At 42.2% G+C, this 19,946-nt stretch overlaps 1 long non-coding RNA gene across 1 annotated transcript in view; it reads right to left on the bottom strand.

Annotated features, from left to right (window-relative positions):
- LOC140186772 (uncharacterized) overlaps positions 1–19,946 on the bottom strand; it is an 87,837-nt gene that overhangs the window by 50,652 nt on the left and 17,239 nt on the right. Inside the window, exons 2-4 of the long non-coding RNA XR_011882939.1 lie at positions 19,210–19,347; positions 18,978–19,066; positions 4,450–4,527 (exon numbers count right to left, since the gene is read on the bottom strand). This is a non-coding gene — a long non-coding RNA (uncharacterized lncRNA). The remainder of the gene's footprint in view (positions 1–4,449; positions 4,528–18,977; positions 19,067–19,209; positions 19,348–19,946) is intronic.

Raw genomic sequence — 19,946 nt, 5'->3', positions numbered from 1 at the left:
AGGGTGACATACCCGTGGCAGAGGAGGTGTAGAGATTGCGGGACAGCTCGGCCAGAGCAGATACTTCTTCCATATGGAAGGGTTACAGGTAGCGAAGCATCGTAGAAGCTTCTCCACTTGCTGATTGGTTCTTTCTGACTAACCTGTGTCTATCAGTGTGAGAGAGGCAAGAGAGTGCAACCCAAGAGTTTCAGTGATCGAAACCTGTGAGGAAAGTGCAGAAGCAGTTCCACTATCCTTTTTTGACTCTAAAATAAATTTCACCTACATCAGAGGTGATGCTTAATAAATTTTAATGTTTTAATGATTTGAATCCTTTTCAAATGTTTGTCAGAATCAAGGAAAAGCAAACAAGCTTGAACATGAGCTGCCAAATGGTGTCAGGGCACTGATGGGTCTCAGGATGTGCCACTGGGAGGTCTGATCCCTTGGCCAGCTGTGGTACAGAGGTGTTCACAGCTGCAGGGAAGTGCATGGCCACAGAGGATTGTCGTGGCCATCGGGAATACAGCAATTGAGCAAGATCCAGCTCTTAAGCCTGAAGTTAATACACAGTACAGGTGCAGTTATTATAGGGCAGATTCTTAAAGCACTGATTTATCTGATTATGAGTCCATGGATGTTGTGCTGTAAAATGGATCAAATCAAAAGAAAATCCATTTTATTCTCAGTCAAAATAGAACATAATGTGCAAAATGGATCCTATACAGCAAACACTCCAGTGTTTTGGAGCTAGGAGAATTTCAAGTGGGTATTCTGCCAAGACAGCTCCAAAGTTTTTTAAAATTATCTGTACACATATACAGTATATATATTTATGTACAGTACAGTGGATTCTGGTTAATAGGGCATCTACTTATTTGGGATAAATCTTAAAGAACAAAAACTAGTCGACAAAATAGCCAGGATTCCCTTAATTTATTTGGGACACCATGCCTCTTAATTGGGACAGGAAACTGTTGCCAAACAGTTTCTAACTAGCATCAGTCACATGTGCTTGTGTGGCCATTAGAAACTACACTGTGCTTAGAGCGATCAGTTTTAAGATAGCGTCAGTAGCACATGTTTGTGTTCAGAAAGCAGTGATTTTTATCACTGATAGTTGGCAAGAAATAATCAGTAAGTCAATTTAGAACTGTTTTCTCACTGCGATTTCAAGCATTCAGACTTGGAGATTCTAGAACCGGCCAGGAGTAAAAATAAAGTGATTTAATTACTTCAACAAGTTCAGAACTACGAAGAATTTAAAGGTATCAACCATTATTTTGAATGTTACCTTTGGTCCCCACCAGACTCTCAGCTGTCACCTGTGGCTCCAAGTAGCTGTATGCATGCTTCAGCAGCTATACCCTGGTATATTGCTTCAACAGGTGGGCTCACCCAGGGGAGGGTAGCCAGCAGCTCGCGTACCCTGATGAGATGGCAACATGCTTGTCCTAGCATGCAAAGTCCATTCTGGCAGACTGGGCTGATAACCAAGAAGACAGTTCTGCAATGCTACATGGAGGGTGAAGGGCTTGACAAGTCTCAAAAAATATCATGTCATCCACTGCGACCAGGGAAGACCCCAGCTGTGACATCCACCCATAGCACTGGATCTGGACTTCTGAAATCGAGATAGTGGAAGTACCCTGTGCAATGGCTTCTCCACTTTAAAAGCTCTCCTGCACAGGTTTCCTATCATCATCAGATATGGCGGACAACCACCAGTAGTAATGGTAGTGTTCTAATTTATTCTGCATTTCATTTCAATACATAATTTGTTACTCAGTTAAACAGGTTTCTTTTTATACCTTTTTAACTATTTCCATGAAACTTCGGCTAATTGGGGCAACCACTTATTTGGGCCAAAATTTACTGGACCTGATGTGTCTCAATTAACTAGAATCCACCGTATATATTATATACTAAATGATATACTGTATATACTGTATACACACACACACACACTTAAGGTGATTGAAGGAAAGTATGGGGGGATGTCAGAGGTTCCTTTTTACTCAGAGAGTAGTGGGTGCATGGAATGTCTTGTCAAGGTGGTGGTAGAGACAGATGCATAAGGGAGATTTAAGAAATTCTTAGATAGGTACATAAAGGATAGCAAAATGGATGGCTATGTAGAAAGGAAGGATTAGGTTGCTTGTGGATCGATCAGAAGGTCGGCACAACATTGTGGGCCAAAGGGTCTGTACTGTGCTGTAGTGTTCCATGTTCCATGCTCAAAATCTTTGGGAGTCAATAAAGTTGTGAATAAATTGGATCTTTGCTTTATAAATAAAGGCTTAGGGTATGAAAGCAATAGAGGGATGTCTCATCTGTATGGAATTTTTGATTGGCTGTGTCTAACTCTGTTCAAAACATTTTAAAAAAGAGGCCAACACTTAGAGACGATGCATGGGTAACTTCCTTCAATCAGCGATATGTTTAGACTTAAAGGAGGAGTGTAGAGATAAATGGGGAGTAAGGCATATTCAATATACTGAGTGGTTTTACTAGACAGAGAGAAACAGTTTCTAGTGGGAAGAAGGTTGAATCAGAGCACACAGATACAAGGTCCTGTGGTAGATCATGCTTTGCACCGTGTTCACTAATTCCCTGTGTCCTCAACCATACATTTTCTCCCCCTGTACTCTGGGTGTAACCTTTCACTGTCAGCCCATTTCCCAGAAACTTCAGAGGGGTCAGTGGCTTGCTCCAGTGACAGGAGCTCTGACAGTGCCAAAGTCAGCAGCCAGTTGCCTGGCTATCAGACTTCCTCTTGAAATCAAATATTTATGCATCAGACACTTGGCCTCACTGAAATTACACATTGATAAAGTAATGAATTGGCGCATAGCATTGATTAGTGTCACATTTTCCTCTCTACAAGATTTATCACCAGTGTATTTATTGGCTGTAAAGTGGTTTGAGGTGTCCTGAGGTAGTGATTAAAACAGTGCAAATACAAGCTTTGCTCTTAATCTGTTTAGATGTTCCAGATCCAATTAATATCTTTAAGTTTAGTTGCACATTTATGAAGGGAAAAATCCCTTGTTCCTGTAAACTAATTAATAATATCACTTTCCTTTGCAATGTCATTTTATGGACCATCTCACCAAGTTCTTTTCTGGATTTTCTGTGGATATTTTTCTGATCATATTCTACACAAGAAGATTTTTTGCTTTTGCATGTTTGACTTCTCTTAATATTTTGGATAACTTACAAGATTTCCAGCACCCTGTTGGTGAAGTAACTCGCCACCTGCAATGCTGAGACATTGTAATAAAGGTTGGCATTCCTCAAATCTACCAGCACTGTGAACAGGTTCATCAATGCTTAAATGACTTCTACAGACACCTGCACTATTTGCACGTGCTTAATGTTACAGCTGAGGCCTGTCAGAATACTCGCCAATAGGCAAAGCTGGATCACAATATTAAAAAAAAGCTAAGCATCCAAACAAAATGGGAAAATAGGAAGACTTTGCTTGTCATATAAATTTACACGTATTAAGACTATGTGGGCACGTGGCCAAGTGGTTAAGGCATTGGACTAGTGACCTGAAGGTTGTGAGTTCGAGCCCCAGCTGAGGGAACGGGTTGTGTCCTTGAGCAAGGCACTTAATCACACATTGCTCTGCGACGACACTGGTCCTAATGCCCTTCCCTTGGACAACATTGGTGTCGTGGAGAGGAGAGACTTGCAGCATGTGCAACTGCTGGTCTTCCATACAACCTTGCCCAGGTCTGCGACCTGGAGAGTGAAGACTTTCCAGGCGCAGATCTATGGTCTCACAAGGCTAACGGATGCCTTTATTAAGACTTTGATGTAGTGCGTTGGCACAACAAAAAACAACATTCAACAATTAAAGAAAACTTAGAGGTTAAAGTACAGATATGGAATAAAATTTGCATAAATACATAAATACAATCATGTATTTACAAATCTGACAATTCTAGAGTGACAAACTGACCGGAGGAGAGACTTAGCAGTTGGAGGGGCATCTATGAGGGGAAAAGAATTGCCAGCATTTTCCCTTCACAGGTGCTACTCAATCCACTGAGATCCTCCAGCAGTTTGCTTGTCGCTCCAGATACCAGCATCTGCAATCTTTCCTGTATCAATATTATATTCTTACTGTGGCAGACAAATCACACAGAACAAGATTAGCAAGATTAGCAAAAGCATTCAAAAGTATCTGCACTGACTTCAACACAGAATGATGCATTTCAAGGGAAAACCTGGTCATCCCATTGCTGATTGAACAATCAATCACCTGAATACATCACCTTCCACTGCAAAACATGGCTTTTGGCTTACATTTCTTGTGACTATATTTAGTTGTCCCTATTAACACAGCTTGCTCAACTGCGTAATGTAAAGATGATCTTTATACAGCCGTTTTGTCTGCAGCAGCCCAGAGACTTGCTCTTTTGCAGTGTGCCAGTTTCCTTGCCCTTGGCTTCTTACCTTCTTTGCATACTTCAGAAAGTAGGCCATAGATTGCTTAGCTGCTCCTGGTTCTGCATGTGATGAAGAATCCCATCTCTGTAAGAGAGCAGAGAAAGATTACAGGAGACAAAAACCTTACACGCTGCATAATAATATCCTCTACAGCACCCGTAAAAATGCAAAGCTTTGTAAAAATCAAACTCGGTCATACTGGAATATTGTAATAAAATGTTAAAATGTTAAAATTTAGAAACAATAAAAGGCTAGCTAACAGATTTTCAGTTCTTTTTTAATGATTTGAGAAGATGAAACATTAACAATTCATTCCCCATGCATTTCCTCAGAATTATTTCTCTTGGACTGAAAGCAAACATTGGGGAAACATTTCATTTAGACTTAATAGTGCATGACCCTTACCACAATAAATATGAAACACTGCATCACAATTTATAACTAAGGAAAGAATATAATTAGAAAAGGAAAAGGTTCATAGAAGAAAAGATCTACTTTACTGTTCCTTAGCCAGTGTGATCTCCATTGGCTCCCCAGGCAGAAGGCAGCTGGCACCCTCTGCAAGACTTTGCCAAGGAGATCTCCCCCCCCCCCCACTCCAAATGTGTTAATGTTGTGGTTCCACAAAAGGACAGAGCCAGCTCTTTACGTATACTATTCTAATCATATTAGCCACTTCAGAGGGCAGTAAGAGACAAGCACATCTAGTAGGAACTATGGAGAAAGAAATTAGCATGTGCAATGATATGTGACCAAGACTGGAACCATTGCAGAACCACCTACCATGGAGATTTCATAATAGAATTTAAACTCATAGACTGGGGCTATCAAATCTCTCAATCCAGTTTAAACGGATCTCAGTTTTCTAGATTCAATATGCTGAATGATTGGATTGAGATATGATTGATTAAGCCAACTCATCATTTCCCTATAGCCCGCTCACAAGCAGATACCAAGCCATAATAAGACGCTATCCACAGTTGTACACAATGATAGAAATATCCATAAGATTGCTGCCCCACCTAACTAATGTGCTGGTACAGCAAAGGAAAGATGAGAACGTGCGCAGTATTATGTCAGAGGTCTCTCCTGAGATCGTCACCATTACAGAAGTCAATCTGGAGCCAGTTTGATTCACTTCATGTGAGAAGAAGAAATGGCTGAGAGCACTGAATATAGCAAAGTCCCATAGAACTAGTCAACATTCCAGCTGTTATAGCAAAGATTTGGCTCTGTAACTATCCCTGCCTGTAGCCTAGCAATTCCAGTGCAGTTAAAACATCTACCCAACAGAATGTACAATTATCCATGCTAAGAGCACTAGATACAGCACAGGTGACTGGACAAGACAGACAGCGGCTCTGTATTACTGCTTACCTGCACCATGAACTAGCTGCCTCTCTAGACAAGCCATTCCAGGAGACTTACAACAATTCCATCTTCCTGGTTATGTGGAAAATTGCCCAGGTATGTCATATTTACAAAAGGTAGGATAAACCTAGAACAATCAATGTGCCTCACTCAACAACAAAATAAGTGAAGTCATCATTAACTGTGCTACTAGGTGGTATTTGGTCATCAGTTCCCATTGGGGATTTTAACAACAGCGTTGAACTTAAACATTTGTCTCAGGACCAAAGAACAAAACTCCAGAAGTAAGTTTATAGTCAACCTCAAGACAATATTTCCTAAATATGGCATAAACTGATATCTATAGGGGAAAACATTTATAGCTGGATTCTTACATCCCTGGTGAAGAAGATTGTGATTGTTGGAGGTCACCCATCAGAGTCCTAGGCCATCACTGAAGCTCACTACTGTAAACTGGGCTACATAGCATTTTATTTTTCCGGACACAGGAGCTAAATGTTAATGATTTGCACTGTTGAATCCATGATACAATATTTCACAGCCTCTTGATGGAAAAGAATTGGAGGGCACTGTGGAGTTAAGAAGCCACATCTTTCTCCTGTAGGATGTTCATTCATGTTTCAGAATCTAGGCATCACTGACAAGGCTAGTGTCAATTATCCATCCTTAATTGCCTTTGAGGAGGTTGTGCTGAGCTGCCACCTTAAACTTCTACAGTGCTTCTAGTGAAGACGAGTTCCAAAGTTTTGAATCATAACCATGGAGTTGTACTGCACAGAATGGGGCCCTTCACCACAACACATCTAAGTTGACTATGATGCCTGTCTGGGCTAATCAGTGTGCCTACATTCAGGCCCATACCTTTTCTACTCTTTTGCTTACAAGGGAACCTCTCCAAATACCTTTTAAGCACTGTAATTCTATCTGTCTCTATCAGTTTCATTGACAGCTCATTCCATACACCTAACACCCTCAGTGTGGAAAAACTTGCCCTCAGATCTCTTTACATCTTTCCCTTCTCACCTTAAACCTATGCCTTCTAGTTTTACACTTGACGGTTGTAGGAAAGGACTCTCTAAATCCCATCTATGCCCCTGATAGTTTTATAAGACTCAATCATATCATCCCTCAGTCTCCTATGGTCTGAGAAGAACAACCCACCCTATCCATTTTTTCCCTATAAGTAAAACCCTCCATACCAAGCAACATCCTGGTGAATCTCTTCTGCATTCTTTCAGAGGCTACCACATGCAGCCTGCGACGGGGTAACAGAACTGCACACAATATTCCGAGTGTAGCCTGACCAATATTATGTACAGCTGCAAGATAACATCAAGCACCAAAGGCTATTGCACCCAAGTGCAACACAATTCCAGTGGATAGGGACATCTGACAGAAACGTAGCTGAGCACAATCCATTATGATTATTCTTACTCATAAAATGTTGGAAATGACCCCCTCCCCAACCTTTGTCTTATTTCAGGCTTTGTTCAGCAGCAAGACAACAAGAGAGATACAAAATCTCTTAATCAGGAAATCCTGCCTTAACCCTAAACTGAGAAATGTAAATCATCTAATCCCTTATTATCCGGAGATCACAGTTATCTGCTTGTGACAGCACCTGAGACCTGTTATTCCAATGCTACAACACAAGCAGCCTTCATTACAAATGTATCCTCAAATTGTGTGCTTATTTCGTCAAGAATGCCAAATTTTGAAAAAACATCTTAGCAAAGATTTTCTTCCAGTTTCCATTTGTTACACTTTTGCTTCTTTCAATAATCCCCGAGTTTCCTCATTCTCACTAATCTCCAGATTCCCTATAATTCCAGTATTATATGTCCACTGTGATGTTAACTTCCTTTGTTGCTGTAACTTGGATGATTGTCTAATAACATAAGAATGGGTTCTCTGCTATGTATGACACCGATAAAAAACAAGTAAGGACTATGGTTCCTCTATTGGTTACTTCAATGCAGGTATTAATCTGCTTATTTTAAATTTGCTAACGCTGTCATGGTGAGCAGGATTATCCAGTCTAATATGGGCAGTCACAGCCATAACTCAGGTGGCAGGGTGGAGATACACCTCTACCAAAGGAGATATAAGATGCTCCTTCCCTCCACCAGCCTGCAGGTCACCCTTGGGCAACGTGTAGCACCTGCTTAGCTCCGTGATCAAGGTAACGTAAAACCAGGGGATCAGGTGGTAAATGGTCATATGAGCAGCTGGTGCATATCACAAGTCCTGGTTATGTGACCACCGACGCCAGCCAGACAAACTCTGAGGAGTATTAATAACGGCTGGGGTCACCCATCTTGTAAAGACACTGCCCAGAAGAAGGCAATAGTCAACCATAAAAAATTGCCAAATACAGTCATGGTTGTGGGACCATGGTCACCTACGTCATACAGCACAGGACACAATGAACGACAGCCATAATTTCCTCAGCTTTTGAGGGGCTCCTCACATATTGGCAATCCACTGGTTTTGCAACCAGCCACCTGTCGGAGAACTTAGTACCTTCCTCCCCCCTCCCCCATTCTCAGTACATGGGTCACTGAAGCCGAAGGGCTCTGACTGAATTTTACCTTGGGAAGAAGCAGATGACCCCTTCTCTGCCTAGAACCAGAAGAGGGAAGGGATAGGAGTGAATCAATGGGTGTTTTGTCATGAGGTTGGATGGGAGTGATGGGTGGTGTTGAATGGTGGAGGTGTGGATGGAATGTTGCTGGTAGGTGCATGGGTGGAGGTCAGGAAGATGAAGGCAGATATAAGGTGTATGGAGCTCATGTACAGAATAGGGTAAGTAGTAGAAAAGAGCTCATGGGACACAGGAGATATACTGAGAGGAGATGGGAAAAACTGGGGGAAGTTTCGAGCGTCATGCAGGGTGGTGGGCTGGCATGGGTGGGGTGAGGGCTGCTGGATCAATCAGGCTGCATGAAAAGTTGTGGGGAAGGCAGTGGGTGGGCACGGGGAGTTGTGTGTCCATATGGGTACAGGTAGTGACAGATAGGGAGATGGGATGTGTGCTAGTTATCATAACATGAGAAAATATCTTTGGAATTAATTTGTCGAATTTCGATAGGAAAACAAAAACTGGCAAGAGTTTGTCTTTAATGGCATTTCTCTGGAAAGGGGCCAGTGGCTACAGAATTTCTCTATTGCTCCGGCATTGACAAGGAAATGGAAGACATAGCCAGTTGCCTCAAGCACTTAGAAGATCATCCTAAGGGCGCCAGACTGATTATTGTACAAAAAGAATGGGTAACTTCTTAGAGTTCATTGACGGCCTTTTGACATGATCAGAAGCAAATCGTGAGGAGTCGTGTACTATCGCAGAATGCATGGTGGAGAAACTCAGATCTAGCTTCAGTGCAATTGGATTTATTGAAGGATTTGCATTAGGTGGAGGAAAAGAACCCCCATGAGTTTAAAAGGACCTGACAGAGGACTGAGAATGGAGAGAGCACATTAAAAAGAGAGCCACTGAGCTGTGTATAAAGTTTGTGAGAAAATAGGGGCATGTACTACAAGTTTAAAAGAAATGAAGGAAACAGATACCTCGTTAATTCAAAAGATCAAAGGAAGCAAAAATTAAGCATAGCCTCAGGATAGAGGGGCGTCTATTCAAGACAGAGATGCAGAGAAATTTCTTTAGCCAGAGTGTGGTGAATTTGTGGAATTTGTTGCCACATGCAGCTGTGGAGGTCAGGTTATTGTGTGTATTTAAGGCAGAAATTGATAATTTCTTGATTGGACATGACATCAAAAGTTACAGGGAGAAGGCTGGGAAATGGGGTTGAGGAGGAGAGAAAAAAAGGATCAGCTATGATTAAATAGTGGAGCTGACTCGATGGGCTAAATGGCTTAATTCTGCTCCTATGTCTTATGGTCTAGAGAGGAAGTAGAGAGGCTACAGAAGGGCTTATGGCAGATGGAATACAGTGTCAGGAAGTGCATGGTCATGCTCTTTGGTAAATTTGTTTAAAATGAGATAGAAAATTTTGCTGAGTTAACAGAGGATTAATAATAGAAATGTGTTTGATATGGTATGGATGTACATCAAAAGAAGTTATTTGTTAAGGTACCACCAAATAGGCTTGGTATCAAGACTGAGGGGCCATAGAATAAAAGGAACTGCCACATCATGGCTAGGAAATTGACAAAATTTCATGAAACAAAGAGTGATAGTGAGAGGCTTCTGTTTGCACTGGAAGAAAATGTACAGTGGAGTTTTCTCAGAAGTCCATAGTATAACCACTGCTTCTCTTAACATATATTAATGAGTTGCATTTGGGTACCATCTCCAAATATTTAAAAGATTCACAACTTTGGAGACATACAATGCCTTGAAAAAGTATTCAACACCCACAAGGATTTTCACATTTTACTGTCTCATTTCACAAATTTAAAAAAATACTGAAGTATGATTTTTGAGATAGACGACAAAACAGTGTGCATCATGTCAAATCAAAAGAAATTCCAAAACTTGTCAGCAAATTAGTAAAAATTAAAAAGCAAAGTTTTGAGGCTAAAAAAGCCTTCATCCCCTTCGTAACCACTATGGTAACTTTCCTCAGATGCCTTGTCCAGTGAACCTTTTTACTTCGGGCAAAATTAAGAGATCATCATGCCCTCTCTGCTTTGGCAGAGGGACCTTGGAACATATTCTCAGCAGCAGACCAAAAGCCCTCCGAGAAGGCTGCTACTCCCTTGTCGTGACCAGGTGCTGAAGGCAGTGGCAGAAAGTATCTCCTTAGCTATTAACAACAGAAAGCCAGATACCAGGAGCTAGCAGAGCAATGCCAGAAACAGGGGTGGAGGGCACAATGTAAGCCCATAGAGGTGGGATGTAAACGTTTTGACGAGTACTCGCTCGGCAGAACCTACTCTCTCCTTGGCATTACGGGGGCTGCAAAGAGAAGAGTCATCAGGAACATCACAGAGCTGCTAAGCAAGCCTCCAGTTGGCTATGGATCAGAAGTTGTGACCTATGGGTAAGTGGGTAAGTTAACATAATGCTGAGATATATCCTAGGATGCTGCTGGGACACAAGCTATAGTCTGATCAACCTTGGAGAGGTCGCCTAGGTGAGAGTGTGTGATGTTAAAAGACCCCTTGTTACATCAGTGATGATGTGTCCCAGCACATCCCAGGATATATCTCAGCATTATCTTAACTTACCCACTAACCCAATTTGTTGATGTAGAAATTTGGAGGATCACCCCTTTTCAATCAGTTCACAAGAATAAATATCCCTGCCCTCTGTCAGATCCAACTGTCTGGTAGGTTTTCAACAGACCAAACCAAAATGAAGACCTTCTAAACTTAGTCACTGGAGAAGAATGGGACTTGTAAGAGAGGCTACTGTGATGTCAACAGTCACTCGTGTGTGAGCTGCAGAAGTCAGTGACTGCAATTGGATATGAGTTAATGGTACCACAGTCTCCAAGGCCTTGCGCAAAAAAGGTTATTTATGGAAGAGTGTCATGGAAGAAGCCCTGGCAAAAAAAGTATACTCTTGCCCATAAAGACTTTCACTTAGAAGATATTGTAAAGGTGTGGAAGATGGTCTTGTGCTCGGATGAGACTTGGCCCCAGCACTAAGTGGTACGTGTGGTGTAAATCTATTTCTGCGCATCAGCCGGGTAACAGTAGCCCAACTGCAAAGTATGGTGGAGGTAGCATCGTACTGTGGAGATGCTTTTCAGCAGCAGGGACCGGAAATCTGGTCACGATTAATGGGAAGACGAATGCTGCTAAATACTGAGAAATCCACGATAAAAATCTGCTAGTCACTGCCAGAAAGCTTAAACTGGGGAGGAAGTTTGTCTTTTAGCAGGACAACACCCAGAGAAACCATCAGGGGCTTCAAATGAAGAAAATTGATGTCCTTGAGTGGCCAGTCAGGGTCCTGACCTTAATCCGATCGAACATCTCTGGCAAGACCACAAGACTGCAGTTCAGCACCACTTTCCAATTAACCTGGCACAGTTTGAACAATTTTGCAAGGAGAAGTGGGCAAATCTCACTCTATCACATTGTGCAAAGCTAATAGAGACTTACCCATTACTGGCTGTAACAGCTGTGAGAGGTGGTTCAACTAAGTACTGAGCAACTGGGGATGAGTACTTTTGAACTGCTGACATTTCAGTTTTTGAATTTATTATTTTTCATGCTTCACAATTCTCCCTGTTTATGGACTTCACTGTGAAAAATGAAACATTTGTTTCACAAATAAAAGTTCTCAGTTAAATTGATCGAAATCCCTCGTTGTAATACTTGTTTATGTGAAGAAAGGGTTGGGAGCTGACTTCTTTTACAATGCACCATTCTTGATGCAGATTTGGAGAACGAGGCCTATTTTCTTTATGTGGGTGGGGTATAGACATGACAGAGAAAAGGTAAATACACAGGACTGTATCAAAATGTTATAGGAGATGGGAAGATATTGATAAGATTTGTAAAGTTACAGGTCCCTTAGGATAAGCTGTTCTGAATCAATGCCTGCTAAATAAGACTTACTTATAATTGCCAAAGTGTTTGTGCGACCACACCCTCTGATTCCTCAGGTGTCTCAGCATCATCCTTCAGCTAATTCCCAGACGGCCTTTAACCACAGCTGCTGCCTTTAACGCCTCCATCAGTTGCCAGGTCATTGAGAATACACAGTGCCAAAAATACCTTGGAGTTGTTATCAAGGTTATACTGAGGAGTAACCCTGAATGTCAGGACAGATGAAACAGTGTGTCTTTGATACACTCAGAGGAGGGCCATCATCAACTCTGTTCCCTGCTGGCGTTCAGATCAGGACCTAAGGCGGCAACACAAATGCATGTCCCAGAAGTGAATTTTCCACAGTCTGCACATTGTGCAGAATCACAGCACAAAATGAATGCATTATGACTGCTTCCTGGAAAATCAGGACTACACTTTCAGTGTCCTCTTATGCACTTTGAATTAAAGTGCACTCATTGACAGCAAGTTACACGTATACATCTTTATTCCAGTGACACGTTCCAAGATTCACGGGAATATTGTCAAATAAAACTTGACACTCAGATACATGATCAAAAACAAAGATATGTCCTGAGGAGAGAGTGAGAGAGGTGTGAGGAGGTAATTACTGAGTTTATGGTCCTATAAGCTGAAAACACAGTCACCATTAAACTTGGCGTTGCACGAGAGACATGAACTGGAGGAGTAAAGAGATCTTGGAGATTTATAAACAGACATGGGGACAGGGAGAAACAGTGAAGTCAAGATGTATACAAAATCAGGGAAGAGAAGTCTTCAAATCTCAGCACTGCCAATGCTGAAAGAAGTGTGAATCAGTGAATGCAATGGTGGTGTATGAACACAACATTGTGAGTTCAGAGGAATTCTAACATATCTAAGTATTCAGGGGCCATCAAAGTCTCCCAGGTTTCTAGAAATATTGTGTTCACCTGATTTCCATTTCCTGACTTGAACAAAATGGACAACAGAATATGTAATATCAAAAAGGCAGAAGTAGGAAATAGTGAAAAAAGTTCATTACTACAAGTCTACCCTTGATTTGGGTATGGATCTTCTAGCAGAATGGTTCACAACCCTTCCACTAATTTTTTGTTTCTGATTTTTCAAAGACATTTGCTCCTCAGTCTGCTCCATGTCGTTTCTCTTCTGCTCATTCAATCCATTGTCAGTACAATGTGAAGTGGGTAACCCACTTCTATAGTGGTACATCGTTTTTATAACATCTAAAGGTTCAATCTCAATCACCTCTGTTCCTTTGCGTAACTAAAGTACACACGGTCTCCCCAGGGAGACATGCAATTTGCAAAGTGAAGTGGTGACAGAGGAGAGGGAAAAAAATATTTCAATTCTTTACATATTGGTCCCACAGTGTAGCCAATATAAATACTACCTTTCAATAATATACACACAAATTGCTGCCTCCCTCCTCAGCTTTGCATCTCATGCAGCCTAGCAACTGCCAACCACAGAGTTTGCTCACAATTTACTTGCATCCCTAATGCACAGCATTAACAAATGAAAATAGCATAGGAGGAAATACAGTTTCTCCGTCATTGTAAGGAGCAAATTGTCTGCACCATTTTTGACATGCCCTTCCTAAATTCATCTGTCCTAGTCCTGGAAATGTGCATCATGCATAAACAGAAGCTAGCCTGGCAAAGCATGACCCCCCCCCCCCCCCACCGTTTTGTTCTTGTCTGGTTGTCCTGGAAACAGAAACTAATGAGTCATCCTAATGAGAGAGATCATCTCTAAGGAGTTTAATTTCAGCCACAGCTCAGAAATAGATCAGTATTCGAGCTGAAGTCAATTCAACACTGATTCGAGCTGGTTTCCATACAATGGGCTTGAGAAAAGGAGCTGGACTACATTTGAATCAACATGAACCAATGTGGCTTGAGCACTCAAGAGATTGGAAAGTCTTGTGTATCTAAGGCTCCGATTTTAACACCAAAGGATTTAGGATGGAGAGTGAGGTGGGTTGGAAGTCATTTAATATCCAACATATACAGTCCTATTTCTTTCATGTGAAGCCCAACAATAAAAGTCACATGACTTAAATGACCTAATTAACCCACAGAGGTGAAAGGTTAGTTTCAAAGGGCCATCTTGCTTGCAGGTTCAAAGTTGAAAGTGTGGCTGGAGAAGATGACAGATCCCATTAGGTTAGGATCTCATTTACTGTGCAGGATAGTGATTGCTAGAGTGCCCTTCTTGCCCTTTCTAGGTTTGATAAGTTTTCATTGTATTAAAGGGTTTTGTAGGAGTGACCTGGGTTCAATTCATGTTGCTGCCTATATGTTCTCCTTGTGACCACGTGGGTATCCTTTGAGTGCTCCAGTTTTCTCCCAATGTCCAAAGACGTACCGGTTGGTAGGTTAATTAGTCGCTGTAAATTATCCTGTGATTAGGTTAGGGTCAAATCGGGGATTGCTGGCCAGTGTGCCTTGAAGGGCTGCAAAGGCCTATTCTGTGCTGTATTTCAATAAATAAGTAAAGTATTACAGACAAGATGAATAACAATATTTCCCAGGCAGTGGCTGGTCATTCAAATTGTTGTAGGATAGTTCCACGCAATAAATGATGGGGTCGTGAAAAACAGGAGGCCTGTTTCACAGGTGAGCCTTCCACTGGTCTGCTGCATTGCAAGGGGCTGAACCAGCACCAGACTGCAAGTTCAAACTAATTAATTTTTGTAAATAAGTAATTTCCTCCAATTTTACTGGCAACTTTTAAAGCTCATGTTTCCTCCAGTTGTCTTCAAAAGTTAATCAGAGGAAGGAAAATTTCAACCTGTAATCTCAATGAATAAACTCTCCTCAGGCTTCCTGCCGGGGACAGGTATCCGTTTTAACTGTTTCGATGACAAACTACGTCATTTTCATCAGGGATAATGCCTAGACTAAATGTGCCTAGGCATCATCCCCGATGATGGCAGAGTTTGTCATCAAAACATTGGTTAAAATCAATACCTGTACCTGACTGGAAGCCCGAGAAGAGTTCATTTGTCATATATGCCGGGAAGGCACCAGATACTTTCTCTGAAATCTTAATTTTTCTCTTGCGTGGTCCTTCTCAGACATAAGGGACATTTATTTATCTGAATGGTTATGTCACGAGATATAATGGAACAAACAGATCTCTTAACTCATCATATGACAGTATGCATCCAGACTAAGTATTCATGGATGAACTGATAGACTTTCCCATTTGCTTGAGAAGCAAGTGAAAGCGGGTACTCTGAAAACATTGAACAAATTAAACATAGTTAGATGAGCACTTGAGGGAATTTGAATGAACTGCTGGTAAATCCGATTAGTGTAGATGGGTAACTGATGGTCGGCATGGGACATGTTGATCTGATGCAACAATTCTGTGTTTTATTACTCCACGACTCAAATGTTAAGAACTTGGAGACACATGTGATGTAGACAAGCAAACATTGCAAGTATCTTGAAAAGTTCCTGCTCCTTCCTTTCTGTCTGAGTGAACTGCACGCCCTTGCCTGGAAAAGGTATGGCAGAAGTGATTTTCATCATTGAGGTGCTACTGACAAGCAAGCTGTAGCAGGAAAGTTTCTGCTGGCCAGGTACTGGTTACATTATAGGTGTCACATAAGAGGATGTTGCATAAATCAAAAGCCCGTGGTATTGGAGGAAATGTGCTTGAATGTCTTGAAAACTGGCTGCCCCATGGAAAACTGAGAGTCGGAATAGCTGGATCCTTCTCAGACTGGAAGGAGAAGCATCAGAGGGACTAATTCTCAGCCCGTAATTATTCACCGTGGCATGTAAGGTTTCCAAACTTGCCAGTAATGCAGAAATAGATGGAAGGGCATGTTTTGATAAGGAGACTATAATTCTGTATTGGGAAAAAGATAGATTTGACTGAGTAGCACAGGGCTGTCTTAAGGAGAAATGGAGAGATGTGAAGTCATGCACTTTGGTTCGTGAAGTCAAAAGGCAGATCACTATTAAAATGGAGAGAGCTTATAAGTTTTTTTTAGTGTGTTGCACCAGATGGTCAGTCATTCTTGTCTGGTGCATGGTGTCAGGATTGGTCTCCTTTCAGATTAACCGGGTCACGATATGAACGTTCCTGACTCGACCCTTACTTTTTTACGAGGCCAAGTGGCTAGCTCAACGCTCAGCCCGGCACAGATGGTCAGTGTGCTCGGGTGGGGTGGGTGGCCTGACTTGGATTCGAACTCCGGAGCCTTCGCTCTGGAGTCCGGCACTGTTTCCATTGTGCCACCAGCCAGCCAGACTGTAAGTGAGTGAAGTAAAGAGGTATCTAGGCCTTCTGGTGCATGAATCACTAAGTTAGCAGGCAGGTCCAATGAGCAGTTAAGAAAGCAATTGACATTCTTTCCTTCATTGCAATAGAGCTGGGGTTTAGAAAACAGGGAAGGTTTTTGCAAGTCTAGAGGGGGTTGGTGCGGCCACACCCAGAATACTACACAGTTTTGGCCTCCTTCTTAAATAAAACATTGGCAGTAGTTGCTGGGATGAGAGGGTTTTCCTACCAACAGAGACTAAATAGTTTGAGCCTGTATTCTTTGGAGTTTAGAAGAATGAGGGATGAACTTTTCAAACATATCAGACCCTAAGGGGGCTTGACAGAGTGTGGATATTTGGATGTTTTCACTGGTGGGAAAGTCTTGAACAAGAGGGCATAATGCAAGATCAGATGCAGGACATTTAAAATGGAGGTACACAGAAATTTCTCCCTGCAGAAGGTGGTGAATCTCTGGAATTCAGTACTCCGCTGGGTGGAGGAAGCCAGATCATTATCAGTATTTAAATTGCAGGTGGATAAATATTTGATAGATCAAGGAATTGAAGGTGTGGAGAAATGACACAGAAGCTCAAATCAATCACTTATGCTTGTATTAAACGGTAAGGCAGGCATGAAGGCCTACCCGTGCTCTGGCTGTCTCCAGAGACCACCTCCTGTTTTCAAATCACCAGGCCTCTGACCCACCCTTCAGGTCCACACCTTCAACTCTCCCGCCAGCTTCTGTTTTCCTACAGCAGTCTGAGTGCTTTATAGAGTTCCACCCTGTGTCTTGTTTGGCCACCAGACAGCAACCCTGCCATTTCTCTAGCATTTGTCTGTTTTATAAGGCTGAGTTGCTAGCTCATGCTCAACCCAGCACAGATGGAAGGTGAGCAAGGAGCTGGTCAGATCCAAACCCGGGATCATTTGCTCCGAAGTCCAGAGTGGATGCCACTACTCCACCGGCCAGCAACTTTATAGAGTGCAGAGAAAACTTACAAGGATGTTGCCAGGATTTGAGGACCTGAGTCTTGGGGCAAGGTTAAATAGGTTAGGGCTTTATTCACTGCTGTGCAGGAGAATGAGAGAAGATCAGATGGAGGTATATAAAATTATAAAGGGCTTAGATAAATTGAATGACTGCCGGCTTTTTATCCTCTAGTTGTGTAAGAATTAAAATTAAGATGAGATAGTTTTAGGCTAAAAGGTGAAATAGTTAAGGGGAACCTGAGGGTGAATTTCATCGCACAGAAGGTGGTGTGAGTGTGGAAAGAGCTGTCAGCAGCAGATGTGAATTCAGTTGTAATATGTAAGAGGTTTGGATAAGTACTTGGTGAAGGAGGTTTGGAGGGCTATGGGCTAGGTGCAGGTAGGTGGCATAAGTTAGAACACCAGGCCCACCATTGATGTGATGGGCCAAACGTCCTGTTTCTGTGCTGTAATGCAATGGGCTTTATTGCCTTGCTCCCATCGGAACCTGGCTATGACTATTCCCCCACTGATTTCTACATCTCCAGCTCAACCTGTTTCCAGGACACCGTCCCACCTACTGATACACTGCCAGGACCTACACTGCCTGACCCCACTCTTGTAGTAAACCATACCATACTCCCTATGTCATCCTACCTGTTAAACCTGCACCTCCACCCACCCCCATTATTTCTACTGCCCAGACATCCTTACACTGATGCAACAACCCACAATTTACTCTCCCCACGACTGTCTACCCAAGCGCAGGGTCCAGTTGCAAAGACACCACGAGATCAGAACTGGGCTTTGGTAATCTTCTCCACATGTGGATGAGCCATTGGTAAATTGGTCAAAATAAGTGCAACCCTCTGAAACGACTACAAGCCAGATTTCAGAGCCTGGCTTCTAAATGTTATTTTAGTTGACTCATAGAGTCATGCAGCTTGGAAACAGGGCCTTCAGACCAACAAGTCCACATCAACCATCAAGCACGCATTCTTCCTATGATGTACTAGTCCTCCTTCTATTAGCTGAGCTAAACCCATGATCTTAACCAGTTCACTGAAAATGTTCAGTGTTCGTTTATGTCAGAAGGGACATGAGGCCTACCTGTTGGCCCCAAACAGTCAGATGCTTTCAGCTCACTTGATTTATCCTGATGAGGCCCAAGGACAAACATGTTTTGTTCCCTGAGACTCTTCATTCAGGCATGCTGGCAAGGTGAGGTCCACGCCCTGTTTAGGGCACTGAACAATTGCAGCCCCATTGAAATATACAGGATACAGTCTGCTCATTGTGATCTCATTATTGAGGAGGCAGAACATAATTCCAAAGCTGCAAACAGACCACAGAAATTACACACTGACATAACAGAGCACGCTTAAATGTACCTGTAAGGTTGAATGGTGCTTTCTGAAGCTGTTCTGCAGCCAAGCTCCAGTTAGCAAACGTGCACAGCTCCCGTGATCCTATCCTTAACCTGAGGTAGAATTTTGGGAATAATAATCAGGAAACACTGACGTCTCAGAGGTAGATTCATTCATTCTTATGTCTGAATTTCCCAAAGCAGTTTGAAACATCATCTTTTAATAGCGTTTGCTATTACCTCTTTAATGTCCTCACCTGCAGAAGAATGTTCATTTTGTCATTATTTATCGTCTTCTCAGGGAAATAGCAGCCGTAGAGTGAAAGTGTCTCTGAGAGATTCTTTCGGTTATCATCTTATTTGGACTGAAACCATTTTCCGCTTGGTATGATCTCCTTAACAAAGAGAAAAATATAGAAAATGCTGAAAACACGCAGCATCAGGAAGAATTAAATCAAACTCAATGTATTTTAAGAACAGGCCAGTTGACTGCTGTGTACTTCCAGTGTTCTCCAATCTGGATCTCTCTCCTTCTGTTGGACTGTTCAATGAATTTAGCAGCTCTGATAGCAGAGGTGGCAGGGGTGTGGATTTACCAGCTGTCACTGACGTTCGGGGGTGGGGAGGGTACTCTTCATGAGTAGGACTTTCTCTATCCCTACCATGACATCTGATTATGTTGGTCAGGACTTGTCACCACTTGAAGCATTGCTGCTTCTCTCCAGGAATACCTAGCAGCAAGACCATCATTTTCTGCGTTGGTTCGCCAGTACAATGTTCACAGCCATCCAGCTAGTGTATTTATTGCCTGTCTGAGATATCTGCCTTTCTTATTCACTTCAGCAATCCAATCTCAACCCTAGCAGTGCAAAGGGTTGGACAAGTGGGGAAAATCTTGTCAGTCATTGGCCTGGCACAGTCCAAGCTGCTATGATATTCAAAGCAGTGATCCGGATCAGCAAGAGGATGGGGAAACCATGGTCAAACTATTGTG

Source organism: Mobula birostris, chromosome 23, assembly GCF_030028105.1.
Source record: "Mobula birostris isolate sMobBir1 chromosome 23, sMobBir1.hap1, whole genome shotgun sequence".
NCBI classification, from domain to species: domain Eukaryota; kingdom Metazoa; phylum Chordata; class Chondrichthyes; order Myliobatiformes; family Myliobatidae; genus Mobula; species Mobula birostris.
Note: the sequence above shows the minus strand (reverse complement) of the source record. Positions and strands in the feature narration are given on the sequence as shown.